The sequence below is a fragment of the Quercus suber genome, unplaced genomic scaffold, assembly GCF_002906115.3.
Source record: "Quercus suber isolate HL8 unplaced genomic scaffold, Cork oak 2.0 scaffold_108, whole genome shotgun sequence".
Classification (NCBI taxonomy): domain Eukaryota; kingdom Viridiplantae; phylum Streptophyta; class Magnoliopsida; order Fagales; family Fagaceae; genus Quercus; species Quercus suber.
Window position 1 is genome coordinate 472,923 of NW_027069573.1, and position 16,532 is coordinate 489,454.

A 16,532-nucleotide genomic window follows, 5' to 3' on the forward strand; every position below is an offset into this window, starting at 1 on the left:
CATTGCATTTCCTCGATGAGCCCAGCTAAACCCACCCCGATTTCTCCATCCCAGCCCACGATCTATCCCTCTATCGACACCGTGACCTCAAATGTCTTGCTCAAACCCATCTCTCAAACCCACCAATAAACCCGAAGGTATTTGGACACCGTGACCTCAAACCCAAAGGTATTCTGAAGGTATATTGATAAATATATATATATATATGAATATCTATATTTATTTATTTAGATATTGATATATATATATATATCCTTATTTATAGATTTATTTGTATATAAAAAATATATGTGCATAATGTTATCTGCAATAGTGTTTGTGAAGGTATGTGGCAGCTTCTGAATATTTCGGTAAACTGAATTTAGCATTGTTTTTGAAGCTTGTTACAATATTTTTGTGAATTTGGATGGTTTAACAACAATTATTGTGGAGACTTTGCTGAGATGATGTTGAATGGGTCTACACTGTCTTGTATTGCGGGTTGTTTTTTGGTAAATATCATCTTCTTGCTTATACATTTGATTGAATGGTATGTCAAATAATTTCCTATGCTAAAAAAATGTATGTCATAACGCCAATTTTGGTTTTTAAACTATTTATCCTATTGACCACCTAAAGGGTAATACATACAAGGCTTTTGTTAGTCGTGTGCCTGGGGTGTACGACACATTGGAAGAAGCCCGTGCCTAAGTTCATCAATATTCTGGAGCAAATGGCAAGGCACTTTAAGCATAAAATGGATGCAAAAGTTGCTTTTATGAAGTTTTGGCAGATTGAGGGTGGGAATGTGCAACAAGGTTCTTCATCTAGTACATATTCTACTCATTCCAACTCAAGTTCCAGTACTCCTTCAACTAAAGAAAGTCCCTACTGCACAAGAGATGTTAAATACCATTTATTGAAATATCAATTAGATATCGCAATTGAGCAGTGGAACCATGCAATGAAGATTGCAAAGTTGAATGCAAGAATGCAAAGTTGAATGCAAGAATGCTAAACGCAATGGCATCTCAAGTCCTGCCCAATGATGAGCTCAATAAAATGACACTTCTAAATTTGGGTGAATGACCATGAAAGTTGTGTTTGGGTTGGGATTTTTGTATGTGGGTACCTCTGTCATTGTTATGTAAAACTTGAATGTGTATATGTTCATATTTTTTGTGATTGGAATTAATAGATGTGCATATATGATGCGTATAGGTATTTTGAGATGCTCAATTGTATTATAGGTATATTTTTTTGGCATTTTTCCTGTAAAATGTTATACATTGGGGGGCTAAACACAGGAAAATATTTTCTAGAAAAATGCTTTTACATGCACAACCAAACACTAAAAATACTTTCCTGGTGTATTTTCTAGAACCCAAAACAAACATCTGAAAATATTTTCAACACTCGAAAACTATTTTACATGTTACTAAACACAGCCTTTATTTTTCAATTTACTTTTTTAACAGAATGGTTCGGGTTGCTCATAGTCTCTCCACCAATTAAGTTGTTTTATTGTTAACTTTTTTTAATAAAGATTTTGGTTAAAATTTCTGGACTTGTTAACTGTTTGATTTTCCACCTAGTTGTATGTTTTGATTGGTTATGATTTTTTTGAAGAGTTTTATATTGAGATAAAAGATTAAAAATATATTGCCTAAATTAATTTTACCGATTTGTATTTTATATCTCCTTCATCTTCTGATGATGTATTTATTGATTTATAATTTGTAAGTGTCCTATAGAATCCACGTTATACAGTGTCAAAGGGTCAAATTTTTCACTCAATTTTTTGCCTATGATGGCCCTAAGTCCTTGACTTAGTCTCAGCCAACACCACACACACATTCTGCAATAACACTTAGAACAGATTATATGGGGACGTATACACACAATATTTACAAGGAACTCACCCCCAACCTTTATTACTTAATATTAGGTACAAAGGAAACCCTTTTTCAAGCCTAGAGAATTACACAAAATTTTTCCAATGCCAAATACTCTCTACTGTTGACACCCCAACAGCCTTAGGGTTAAATACATAGAATTAATTGCTATGACAGTAACTGCCTAAGTCTTGACAATTTTCCACTTGTGTTCTGACTTGGGATACCTTCAACTGATGCTGTCTTGGCCTGCTCTCCACGTTTCCAGCCCCTACACAACAGGTCTAATCATCTAAAAAGCTAGGAACTGCTTGGTAACTGCCTCTGCACATGCATAGCCCATGTCTCAACAGACCATAGGGCCTCTGCCCATCCTCCAGCAGCTCACACAACATGTTCTCACACGTTTTGGGATGCTTGACCCATGCTCAAGGCCTCCCTATCAACAATACAGCCCACATAGCATGCCCACATATAGCACACAAAGTAACTGCCATCAGGCCACTAGCACTTATCCATGCATTCAACCAGCCCCCACTAGCCTAATGTTTTGCACACAACATTTGATCATCACAACAGCCCAGCCCTGCCTTGCACTCAAGCCACTAAGCCCACACACAAGAAACCAGCCATTGAGCCCACACACAAGAAACCAGCAACTAAGCCACCAATGTCATGCACCACCATATAAGGTTAGCACCACCTACTACTGCCCATCATCAAAATCCATCTCTACCCACCATGACCCTTCTCTGCCATGGTCTTGGGGCATCATGTGAAGCAAGGTGCCTACACATGCTACCCTCTCATCCTGCTCATCAATCCAACTCGGGTAGGGAGATTGGGCAGGTCCCTCTCAAAGAGCCCTTAGGACCATCACTAGTTTGGCATGAGAAACTATGAGTGTGTTGATAAAACATGAAGCCAAGTGATTAGCCCAATGATGCCTAAGCACCTTCAATCCTCATGCCATCATCAGCAAAAAGTAAAGCTTCTAACATACAAATAGGGAAACTTGCCACTTTATGAGAATCAACTGTACAACAAGGGCTCGTCTAAAGTATTCACTTCTCAACTTTTCATTAGGAATTTGGGATCCCACACTTGCACTTATTTGACCACTAGGAAATAACGATTACCTAATCTTTGGACTTATTTTTTTTCACACAAAGTTTAACTACACATCTACAAACCATCAAATCCATTGCATAGTAATTTATAAAATTATTCATGCAAATTATTTAAGCAAGTCACATAACTTATTAAAAGAGTCATGTGTCTTAAATAGTAGTAAAACTACACAAGGATAGTCTCTTTAATAGTCATATTGATCTTTTCACCCTCTTTTCTATTTTCTTTCTCTCTTCTCTTCTTTTTTCTCATAGGTGGCTCTCCAGTCACTACCAAAAAAAAAAAAAAAAAATCGTTTATACGTTCACCTAGCTGACCTTGTACTACTACAAATGCACGGTTTCAACTTTAATTAATTGTTCGTTTGGATTGAAGGGGAAGTAGGGAGAGTAGAATAGGAGTAGAGTAGATTTGGCTCAAAATTATCCTATTTTTAGCCAACTCTACTATACTCTCCTTCACTCTCCCCCCTTCCCCTCTCAATCCAAATGGCCATAAAACTCTCATGTGTCTTTTATTTGAAATTGGATTATGTCCATCACGTGGTTCTCTTACCACCAATTATGCAATAGTGGGCTGGACCTTATAAGTGCCATGCACCCAACACAAATACTGTGGTTAAAGCAAAAGGCTGCGAGGAAGGAAATTGAATTGGTAACGCAAATGAATTTGAAAAGGTAAATTGAAGAGTGATGCTGCATAGCCAAAAAAAAAGACCCTAAACCTTAAATTCCTAATTCCTAAATCATAATTCAACAATAAATAAATAAATAAATAAAAATAAATAATTAATCGAGATTCAATTTCTAATTATAAATAAATATAAAAACCAATAATAGCGCAAAGAACATTTGTACCATAAAAAAACGTATAAAAATTACAACAAAGTATTAAAGATGCATTTTTCACTAATAAAAAAGTATTATCTATGTCCATAACTTTCGACAAAAGTTAGCATCATCTTAAACAATACTCTAGTCTATACAATATTACCGTCTTAACTTACAATATGATATATCTTGCAAATATGAAAATATACATAATAATTATTCTATTTATTCTTGATTTTTCAAATAAGCGTTGTGATTTTTTTTTTTCTTTCAAAATAAACTAATTTTAAACTGTTTATGTTCGTTATGTTTATATATAATTATTATTATTTTTACTATCACAAAGTTCTTTTTTTTTTTAATTTTTTTTTTGAGAATACTCACAAAGTTCATTTAGAATGATTTTTCAAGAATAAAAATTATAATAAATATTAACAAGATTTTGTTTATTAAAATTATTCTTGATTCAGTTGATTGTATTGTTATTATTATTATTATTATTATTATTATTGCAACATCATATTAATAGAACTTACTATGATTTTTAGCTACTAAAAAATTGTTTTCTTTACGTACTTTATCATGGTTAATTAATAACAAACAGTTTGTCAACCTACTCACCCACAGTAGTTTGGGACCAATATTGATTGAACAACGATTACCATGGCAAAGACTAACACAAATCTTCAACAGATTGATTTCTAATTATAAATAAACAACCAATAATAGTGCAAAAAACATTCATAATACCAAAAAGAACAAGCATAAATTACAACAAAGTATTGGTGATGTATTTTTTACTAATAAAAGTATTATCTTTGTCCATAACTTTCGACAAAAGTTAGCATCATCTTAAACAATACTCTTTACAATATTACTGTCTTAAATTACAAGTTGAATTGTCTTGCAAATATGAAAATAGAAAAAATAATTATTATATTTATTCTTAATTTTTCAAACAATCATTGTGATTCTTTTTCCAAAATACACCAAATTCAAACAATTAATTTATGTCGTTATGTTTATACATAACAATTATTATTTTATTCTCACAAAGTTCAGTGTTTTTTTTTTTTTTTAAAATGTTTGAGAATACTCACGAAGTTCATTTAAAATAAGTTTTCAACGTGGGTTTTAGTTGGTGCAATTGATAAAGTTTCTAATTATTAAATAAGATATCTGAGGTTTAATTTCTACTTACACCAAAAATTGGTTGGTGTCTTGGTTTGATGATAAAAAACTATCATCATGAGCGAACGCCATAAGTTGAAACTTTCTTAAAAAAAAAAAAAGTTTTCAACAAGAAAAATTGTAGTAAATATTAAAAAGTTTTTTTTATTAAAATTGTTGTTGGTTGTATTGTTATTAAAATTGTTGTTGGTTTTATTGTTATTAATATTGGTATTGATGATGATATTATTATTATTATTATTAGAACTTACTATGATTTTTACTTACTAAAAATAATTATTTTTACATATTTTATCCTTAATAAAAAAACTAATCCTGATTTTAAAAAAAAAATAAAAATAAAAATAAATAGCATCCTTTGTATTACTTGAGATAAACGCTAGCTTGTCTTCCCAGTGAACTTGAGACCAATTTTGTACAATCGAAGTAGAACTCCGTTCCCATGGCAAAGAGACTAACACGAAACTCTAATTGACATGTTAAAATTAAGTTAAATAGATAATAGTTACGTACTCAACTTAAAAGTAACATCATGACTTTTTTTTTTTTTTTTTGAGAAGAAGAAGTAACATCATGACTTAAAAAAGCAACTGATCAAGATTAAACATGACGCCACCCAATGCTATAAAGCTCCGACACTTTTAATAATAATAATAATAATAATAACAACAATGAAACTCTAATAATAATAATAATAATAACAATAAAACGAGGTTTTATACCCCTAATATATCTATTAGAAATACAGTGAGGTAGCAATTAGTTGAGTTACAAGATTATTGACAAAATAGCAACAATTTTAGTAAAAATAAAAATGATAATTTTTTATCGAAAGAAGTATTCTAACTGAACTTTGTGAAAAAAAGATAATAATTATATGTATAAACATAATGAAAATAAGCTAATAAACAATTTTTGGGTATATTGGAAAAATATATAATAACAATTTATAAATAAAAAAAACATAACAATTAATATGTATATTTTCATATTTTTAAGACATGTCATATTGTAATTTAAGACAATATTGTGTAGAGTGTTGTTTAGGGTTCTACTACCTTTTGACCAAAGTTATGGACCAAACTAATTCTTTTATTAGTATTAGTACTAGGTGTTGAATACTTTTTTATTCACCTGTCATTTTTATATGTTTTGGGCACTACAAAATTTCTTCATACTATTCTTGATTGTTTATTTATATATAGAAATAAAATCTCTTGAATTAGTTTTTTATTTTTATTTTATAACTTTTTGTTTTATTGTTGTTGGATTGCTCAAATATAAGCAATTATATGTCCAATGGTGATTGATGCTTGATGTCACAAGCAAATCGTTAGTCTTCTAATATTTACTGATGCAATCACCTCTTGAATCTTCAAAGTGGCTTGTAATGCATAACAAATTTGAAAGGTGACATTGCAGATTTTGCTCAAATTTATCATGCTAATTAAAATTCAACTAATAATTTGTTCGATTGCTTTAGTTCTCATTGCAATAGTCACTTATGCATTACTTTTTGTTCCTTATTCCACTACACAAAGTGATGAGGCCGAAAAATCACCAGGCACGCTCAAAATGTGACCTGCACAACACAAGAAAGGAGAAAGACCTCAAACAGAGAGCACCGGTGTGGTGCTGGCCAAATACCCTCCGAAGGTCAAGTTAGAATTTTTTACAACTCCAGAGTACTAGAGATGGTCAATTATGCGTACCTCGATTTGTGAGGGTATTAGGGCTTTTATAGTAGTCGAAAGTTGACCTCTTTTACTTGGAGTTGAAGTCCTTTCCTTGTAGAAATCCTCTTAAGGAGTCCAAAACGTGATGGACAAGTCTTTTCCTTATAGAAAAGATCCTCATTAATGCGCTCAACTAATAGAATCCTCTTTCCGCCAGAATTCTATTTTCCTTAAGATACTATGGTGTGCGTCGCAAGTATTCCCATCTAGGGATCCTGTCTGACACGTGGCGAAGAGATCCATCTAGGTTGTATCTGTTGACGATGGATCCGTCCCTAAAAGGTCTTGCACACAACAGGCCAGTCTGTCGTCGGCCCACGGATGAGGAACCGTCCAGCCCACTTTGCAAGGACCCGTCAATCTTATATTTTGCCTCTTCACGAAGAATTCTCAACATCCCATAATTGAAACCCTAGAGCTTAGAGATCCCAAGATCTCAAAATTCAATCCATAGAGCTTAACATTCAAAAAATCGCAAAATTAAATCCCAAATGCTTAGAATTCCTAATATCTTGGATTTGAACTCTTGGAGATTAAAATTTCAAAAGTTGTGTAATTAAACCCCTAGTGCTTATAATTTCAAAGATCTTGAAATTCAATCCGTAAGACTTAACCAAGATATTGGAATTAAACATCTATTGTTTCGAATTCCTTTTTCTCAAGATTAAATGCCCCAGTGTTAAAATTCTAATGATCTCGAAATTAAACCCATTGTGCCTAGAATTCTCAATTCTCGAGATTATTAAACCCATTTTTGTTAGGATTCCCAATATCTTGAAATTCAACACTACTACTTGGAATTCCGAATTCTTAGGATTAAATCATCTTTTATTTTGAACTCCCAATATTTCAAAATTAAAACCCTAGTTTTTAGAATTCTCATTCCTAGGGGTTAAACCCCTTATGGTTAGAATTCCCACTATTGCAGAACTAAACCCTAGTTGCTTCTAATTCTTGTTTTCAAGGATTAAGTCCAATGATTTGAATTCCGTTTTGGAAACCCCCCCAGTTTGGTCACTGGAACATTTATCTTACTATAAAAAAATCCATAAAAGTAGTAAGAATTCATTAGGTTCATAAAACTTGTGATTATAAGAAAGGCCTATGCTATTTATGGCTTACAGATCTGAAACAAAAACAAAAATTAAAAAATATCTATAATAAATGTCATAATAAAGTTGTGATACCACGTAGACCCAACCACTCATAATGCCTTTCATTTTTAATTATTCTGAAAAGTAATTAAGGTCACCAAATGATAATGACATTACTGGATTGTTAGCTTAGCGCTAGGAGAAAGCTGTGAATTTCCAGGAATGTTAGAGAGCATTGATTACATGCACTGAAAATGAAAGAATTGTTATATATATATATATATATATATTATTTTTTTTCTTTTTTTGAGAAGCGAAATGTTAGTATATTGATCATATTCATCAACCAACAATTTTTTTTGGAAGGTGTGGCATCATATGATCTTTTGATATTGTATGCATTTTTTGGGTTACTGGGATCTCATAATAATATCAACGTGTTAGACCAATCTCATGTACTCACTGAGGTTCTTACTGGGCAATCTCCTTTGGTCAATTACTCAATAAATGGTAATAATTATACAATGAGATACTATCTTACGAATGACATATATCCTTCATGGTCAACCTTTGTTAAAACAATTTCATGTTCACAAGGAAATTAAAAAAATAAAAAATAAAAAAGATTTTGCTGAAAAACAAGAGGCATCATGAACGGATGTGAAATGTGTTTTTGAGGTGCTTCAAGCACACTTTGCAATTATTCGTGGAGTTGCACGTTTGTTCAAACCTAAAACTCTTAAAGACATTATGATGACATGCATAATATTGCATAACATGATTATTGAAGATGAGCGTCATCTCAATGGAGCTGAAGTCTTTGATTATGAGCAAATTGATGGAACTACCCATGACCCAGTGTCACACGATCATGCATTTGAATTTAAGGAGTTCATTGATTGTCATCTTCAAATTAGAGACAAAGGAACCCAATCTCAACTCCAATAAGACATTGTAAATCACTTTTGGCAAACTATACAGCAAATCATAGGCCTTTATAATAATAAATTCCTTATTTACAAGATATTTTTTATGTTAAACTTCATTTATTATTTATTATTTGCACTTTAATGCTTAGAATTCTTATTTCTAAGGATTAAGCCCCTTGTGTTAGAATTACCAATATATCATAATTAAACTCAAAGTGTTTACAATTTGCATTTCTAGGGATTAAAGTTATTAAACCTCCCTTTCTTAGAATCACAAAGATTTCAGAATATAAACCTTAATGCTGAGAATTCCCAACATCTCATTATTCAACTCCTAAAACTTAATATTCCAAAGATCACAAAATCAAATTATTAGTGTTTTGAATCGCAAAGAACTCAAAATCATCTAGAACTTATAAATCCTCGAAATTAATCCCTTGATGCTTAGAATTCCCATCCCTCAGGAGTTAACCATTTTTTTGTTTAGTTTAAGGTTCAAACAGTTTATGTTCGTTATGTTTATACATAATAATAATCATATTTATTCTCAAAAAGTTTAGTTTTATTTTTATTTTTATGAGAATACTCGCAAAGTTCAACTAGAATAAGGTTTCAACAAAAAAAAAAAAAAAAAAATTATAATAAATATAAACAAGTTTTTGTTTATTAAAATTTTTGTTGGTTTTGTTGGGGATATTACACAAAGTAATAATGTAAGTAAGGGTGTTCGCGGTGCAGTGCGGTTTTGGGTCATTTTTAGCACCGCATTTTGCGGTGCAGTTTAACTAAAACCATAACTGCACCACACTTTATTTTTGTGGTCACATGTGCAGTGTGGTGCCGTTTAGAATTTAGCTAAAACCATAACTGCACCGCACCTCATTTTTGCGGTCACATATGTGGTATTATGTATAAGATGCGGTTTGAAGTCGATGTATTTTTCAAATTTTGGGTTTTTCCTACCTAACCCAAAACTAATTGTTCCCCTTTTTTTGGGCTAAGTTTTAAATTATTGAGCTAGTTTTACTTTATTTTGAGTTGGCTTTTCTAGTCAACACCTGTTAGAGTTATCAAACTATTTTTTTTTTTAAATTACAGTTATTAAACTATTAATAATATATTTAATATTATAAATAAATATATATATTAATATATAGAGAGGGTGTAATACGGTGCGATTTGTGTGGTTTTCTTATTATAAAATTGCAAACCGAACTGCACCATGCGGTGCAGTACACTATTACTTGCAATGCGGTACACTGTTACTTGCGGTGCGGTGCAGTTATGCCATTTTGCAAGCGGTTTTGGTGCGGTTTTTGCAATTTGTGCGGTTTGATGAACACCCCTAAATGTAAGAATAAGGTTAACACAAAAAACAAATATAAAATAAATAACTTGGAAGCACTATATCATTTTTCTTAAACAATATTTGCCCCCACACTTGTGTTTCTTGTGTTATTTTTTAAGTGAACATAAGCCTCTATTTATACTTATAGGGTTATACTTCATAAAAAGACACGTATGAAAAGTTAGTTATTTTTCAAGTGAACATAAGCCTCTATTCACGAAAAGGCATGTATGTTTCATGAAAAGGCACGTATGGAGAGTTAATTATTTTTCATAAAACGGTTAACAAAAATTGAAACATTTTCAACCTTTTGAAACAGTCACTAGAAAATTCTAGAAAATTCAAAAAAATTCAGATTTTCGAATTTTCACTTAGAAAATTCCAGAACTTGAATTTTCACTTTATAAAACCATATTCTTCAACTTCAAACATCATTATTACAACCTATCCTTGTATATACCTATATATACAACAATCCCCCAATAGGTTGTAATAATATATGTCTCACTTGATTGATATTCTATTATGCATAATGGAAGGTGTCTTTTAACTTAAACCTCCCTTTAGTGTAATTGCTCAAGAAATCAACAGAGTTAATGGTGGCTTGGTGCTTAAACCAAAACTCTTATATATTGAAATCGAAAATAACACACACATGAAAACATCCACAACACATTTAGAAATCCAAGTTGTTGGCACTATTATGGCCTTGTGCTTTACCCGGTTTAGTGAACATGTACAAGAGAAAACTCTTTTACTCTTGCTAGAAGCGGCACCACTCCTATGTTCACAAATGTGAAGTTCCTTCTTATGTCCCTGTTACACAGACATTTATGATTTATAAACTTCATTAAGAGTTTAAAACTCATCCTCAATTTCATCATAAGAGTCTGCACTAATCCATCCTGAATGAGACACAAAATTTGGGCTCTTATTAACCACGTATCAATAGTTTGTTGTTACCCTCTAAACCTCTTAAGATTAAATTAATTCGAGGTTGGGTTCCCACTATTGGTGATTCTCTTAAAAGAAGGGTTTTAGTCTCATTCCAATGGATGTCACCCTTACCAAGTCTCGAGACACACTTCGGTAAATGACCTATTTTATATATAGAATTACGTAGGCAATAGACTAGTCCAACCACATTTGACTTCCCTTACATATACTTGTCTTAGACTTTTAAGTTTAAGTTCACTTTGTATACAACTCATGTATACCATACGCATTGTGGTTTTACAACTACTGTACAATGAATGGCTTACTATGGTCGTGGCCACGACACTTTATCAAAACCTTAGCCAATTTGTTTCCTTGTCCATTACCATTGTAATCAATGCTCTCAATTTAATTCTATAGTAGAGTAAGAAATGCACCTTATTTCTTTAATGCTTACACATAGCACCCTCACATGTAGTGATTATCTAATTAGACGTAGATATTATCATTCACATCAATAATAGAATTAAACTTGAATATTTTATATAATAGATATTCATCACAATTAAGTACTTTCTAGTGATCAACCTCAAATTTTAGAAACTTTGAAAGTCTACATACTATGAAGGCAATGTCTAGTTTAGTTTTATACATGATACACAATATGTACTTAATATACTAGCAAACTCGAGCTATGCATCTGTCCTTCCAATAATCTCTTTATTTAATATTAGAATCAAAGTGTCTTTGTCTCTTTAAAAATATTAAAATATAAGAAGCAAGTTCTCAACACTAATCTCAATACAATGAGATAACACAATTCCTAAAAGAATGAGAAATCACTAATCTCAACATAATGAGATTACTCAAATCTCAACAAAATGAGATAACATAAATCTCAAAATGAGATTATTATAGTGCACATCTCCACTATATTTCTTTACTTGATTCTTATTCATAAAAGACTTTCATTTAATTAAGTAAGGAAATAAAAATCCACGGGTCTTTCAAGCAAACTTCCATACCAAGATCACTTTTTAAGAAAGTCACTTCATATCTATATGATGCATACTCAAATTATATGTGGAGACACAATCTAATAATTCATTATTGATCCTTGAATGCTTAATTAATGAACTTATTTGTACTCTCTTTATTTCACAAAGAGGTATTTTCAAAATAGAATCACAATATGTGCCTGTTTAAACTTGAGACGTCTACCACACATGGCAAAATTTAATCACAATGAATTTAACATCCCTCAATGTTAATTCTCAATACCTTTATCAAGTATATCTTTGATGCACATTAGCATTCTTATGAGTCCATGACTCTTTTAAGGGTTATACCCCCACACTTTCTTGGAAATCATAATTCCACAATTTGAGTTTCTAAACCCCACAATTTGGGTTCTCAACCATTCCAAAATTCACATATATACACACACTATAATTACATATATCAAAATGTCATAATAGAATATAGTGAATTTCTTTAAAATTATATGAATGGTTTTAAAGATATCAAACTAATAACACAAATAGTTACTAGTGTATAGACATCAAAATTCTTTCTTTTTCCCTTTATTTCAAACCTTTTACTATTAATCTTAGACCAAAAGATTTTATATCTTATTCTAATACTCACTCACAACCAATTGGTTTTAAAGCTAGATGTAGATTCTTTAAGACCCAATTATTATTAAATAACATCGAGTCTATCTCATCATTAATAGCTTTTACAATAGAAAGCTACATCTTTTTAGAAGTACAAAACTTTCTAAAACTTAGGATCACTTCCCTCAAAGAATACCATGTGTATTTAATTAGGACTACACTTTTATTACCTTTAACAAGGTAAACAAGAGCTTCACATGAAATAAAATTTAGATTAAAATCCTTTTTATTTCTCAAACTTTGACTCCACCTTTGTTCACTTGGTAAACTACATTTAAATTTTTAATATCACTTAATGTGATATTTAAGATTGGAGTCATTTACTCGTGTTTAAGTAGATATCGGGGTATCTTTGAAATTATCTTTGAATTTAAACTCAATAAATTCAATATCTTTTGATTTCACTCTTATATTAGACATTAAGTCTAATAAACTACATACCCTTGAATTTACTTAAAACTTACATATACACTTTATATAGCTCTTTGACTAATTAGTCCTCTTTGGTCTATTATTTACAAAAGGTTAAACACCCCCACAGTTTAAAATGATAAGTATGTTGTTACTTTCTCATTTCATAACACATATGAAATACTTTTGAGATGAAACTCTATTATGCACATAGCATACACTAAGCAAAGCTTCTTCCCATTGATCAAATAGGAACTTAGCTGATTGCACTCAAGTTTATGGCATTTACCATATCAAATAGAGTTCTCTCTTTTGACCAAAGAATTTTATTAGGGTGTATAAGAGACTGCACTTTGGTGTATTATGACATGTTCCTTACAAATAATAATATACATTTAGAAATTTCATCATTTCTAGTTAATACACTATTCAATTCAAATCATCATGCTTATATAAATTATATCATGATTTGACATAAATTTCAAGAATTCAAAATTTAAAAGTCTCAATCTAGCATGCCACAAATAAACAATCAACAATATAAGCACAATTAAAACATATTGATAAATAACACTTAGATAATAGCATATCCATTGCCTACTAATATTTCATTCTTGGACAAAACCATTCTTAAATAACAAATTGACTTTGCTTGATATTAGGTACATGAAAATATAGCATTGGTCAAGAGAACTTCTTGCCAAAACTCAATTTCACTTCAACAATGCATTTTCCATGAACTTTTGCCTTACTGTGGATGTCCACAAGCACTTCTAGTTCTATGGAAGACTCCTCATAAGTCTTGAATTGTGCCTTGTAGTTACACACATGCAACATGGCACTTGAATCAAAACACCAATCAGAAGGATTTGTAATTTCAGCCGTATGAAATATAGTGATCTTTATTACATATATCACTTACCATAGCAATAATGTCCTTAATGACAATTGCTTCATTGGCATTTCCATTTTTATCCTTCTTTTTCTTTAAGAACTTACATTCTCAAATGTAATGATCTTTCTTTCCACAAAGGAAACATGACATTCTACTTGTCATTGTTGGGATCCTTAGAGTTGTTCTTCTAAAACGATTCACACTCTTATTCACATTCAAGAGTTTATTGTTCTTACTAGAACTTCCAATTTTATCATTGTTCACATTCACTTTAGAATTGATGTTAGATACACCTCTAACCGGACTTTCCTCTTCAATTCAGTGATGTGGTTTGAATTGATCTAAAGTGAGATCTTCTAACATGTTTCTTAATGTCTTCACATAGTTTAGAAAATCACTTAGGAAAATATTCATATACTTTATCACTTTAAGAGTTTAAATTCTCATCTTAGCATGTTTAGTGTTGATATTAAATTGACACTTTGAGATGCAAGCGCTTCATTATAATTAAATATAAATGCTATTATGCTGGTATGTTATAATTATTATTTATTGTTCCTCACCCTACTTCACCTTAATTGTTATTTGAATAAGTAAAAGTTATGTCTTAGCCCGACCGGGTATAGCATTTCTCTTGAATCATTAATTAGTGTTTCTCAATAAAATTATTCATGTTATAAGTTTATGACCAAAACCGTGCAAAACCCGGCCCATTTACTACTAAAAGCTTTTAGAAATCTAAAAATTGCCATAATCTTTAAAATATTTTTACTATTTTATTTGTTATTAAATTTAATTATATTATCAAAAAATATATTTTTTAAAATTTATATATAATTCTTTTATTAAGTCGTGCATCGCACAGGCATAATACTAGCCTTTTATAAATTTATGTTGGTTTATAAGATGGTATATAGTATTATATGTATATATATAATAAAAACCCTAGAATGATATAATGGTATTGAAATATTATGTTCTATTTGCCATTTTGAAATGAAATTCAAAACTATGAATTCAACCTCTTAAATTTAGAATCCTCAATATCTCGGAATTTAAACCCCTAGTGTTTAAAATTCCCATTTATAGGGATTAAATCCTGACTAATTTTAGTATCACGTAAAATTTCACAACTATTCGTTGTGACAGGCTGCCTGTCACTTTCACATGGACCTACTACTTGTTATCCATCACTTACAATTTGCCATGTGGACGGTTGTGGCAAAAGTTGTGATTTAAGTTGTGGTCCTAGATTTTTTCATTAAACCCTTTGTGGCTAGAATTCCCAAGATCTAGTTAATTCAACCATTCACGTGTATAATTCTCAAGATCTTAAAATAAACCCCTAGTCTTATAATCCTCATTTATGGGGATTAAACCCCTCAAGGTTGGAAGTGCCACATATTGAAATTTAACCCCCAATACTTATACTTCCCATGTCCTAGGATTAAACCCTATCAGTTAGAATTCTCAAAGTCGCAAAATTCAATCCCTTATAACTTCCAAGATCTAGAAATTCAAGTCCTCAAGTACTTATAATTCCTATGTGTCTTATAATTCAACTTATAGTGCTTAGATTTCTCAAGATCTTGAAATTCAACCATTAGAGCTTTAGGATTCCAAAGATAGTATAATTAAACCCCTAGGGTACATTGGTACACTGAATATAGATTACATTAAGAATAGTAATCTTTATTACTGGGAATAAAAGACATTGTAATGGAATAACTATTACTATTCATAAGTTTGGTTGTTACATATGGAAAACTTGTAAAAGATGATGTATAAGGAAATTTTATATTTTTGGAAATATATTAATTTTAAAAACCTATTATATAAACTAGGAAATATCTATTACATCCATTTTAAATTGGAATAGTTATTCTTCAATTTAAAGAATAGTTATTCCAATGTAATAACTAATCTATGTAATAAAGATGTAACCAAATGACCGAATTAATATTACACATAAATAACTATTCCATTACATGAGCTATTATAGTGTACTAAACGTACCCTAGTGATTAGTATTACAAAGATCTCATAATTCAAATCCTAAGCTTAACTTTTCCAAGATTTTGGAATCAAGCCTTTAGTGTTTAGAATTTCCATTTTTTGGGATTAAACTCGTCATGGTTGGAATTCCCACAATCTCCAAATTGCATCCCTAATGCTTCAAATTCTCATTTTGTGGGGGATAAACACCTATTCATTATGGTTCTCACAATCTTTGAATTAAACCCTTATTGTTGATAATTCCCATTTCTCGGGATCAAATACCAATTTGTCGTGGTTCACACAATCTTAGAATTCACTCAATCTCAATATGCTTGGTATGTTCATGAAATTAAATATTATTGGTGCTATGAATAATATCACCCAATTTATTTTAGTCTAAAATTCAAATTTGTCTGTTAAATTTTACTGTAATTGTCAAATTAGTTTGTAATATTTAATTTTTATCAATTTAGTCTCCCATTC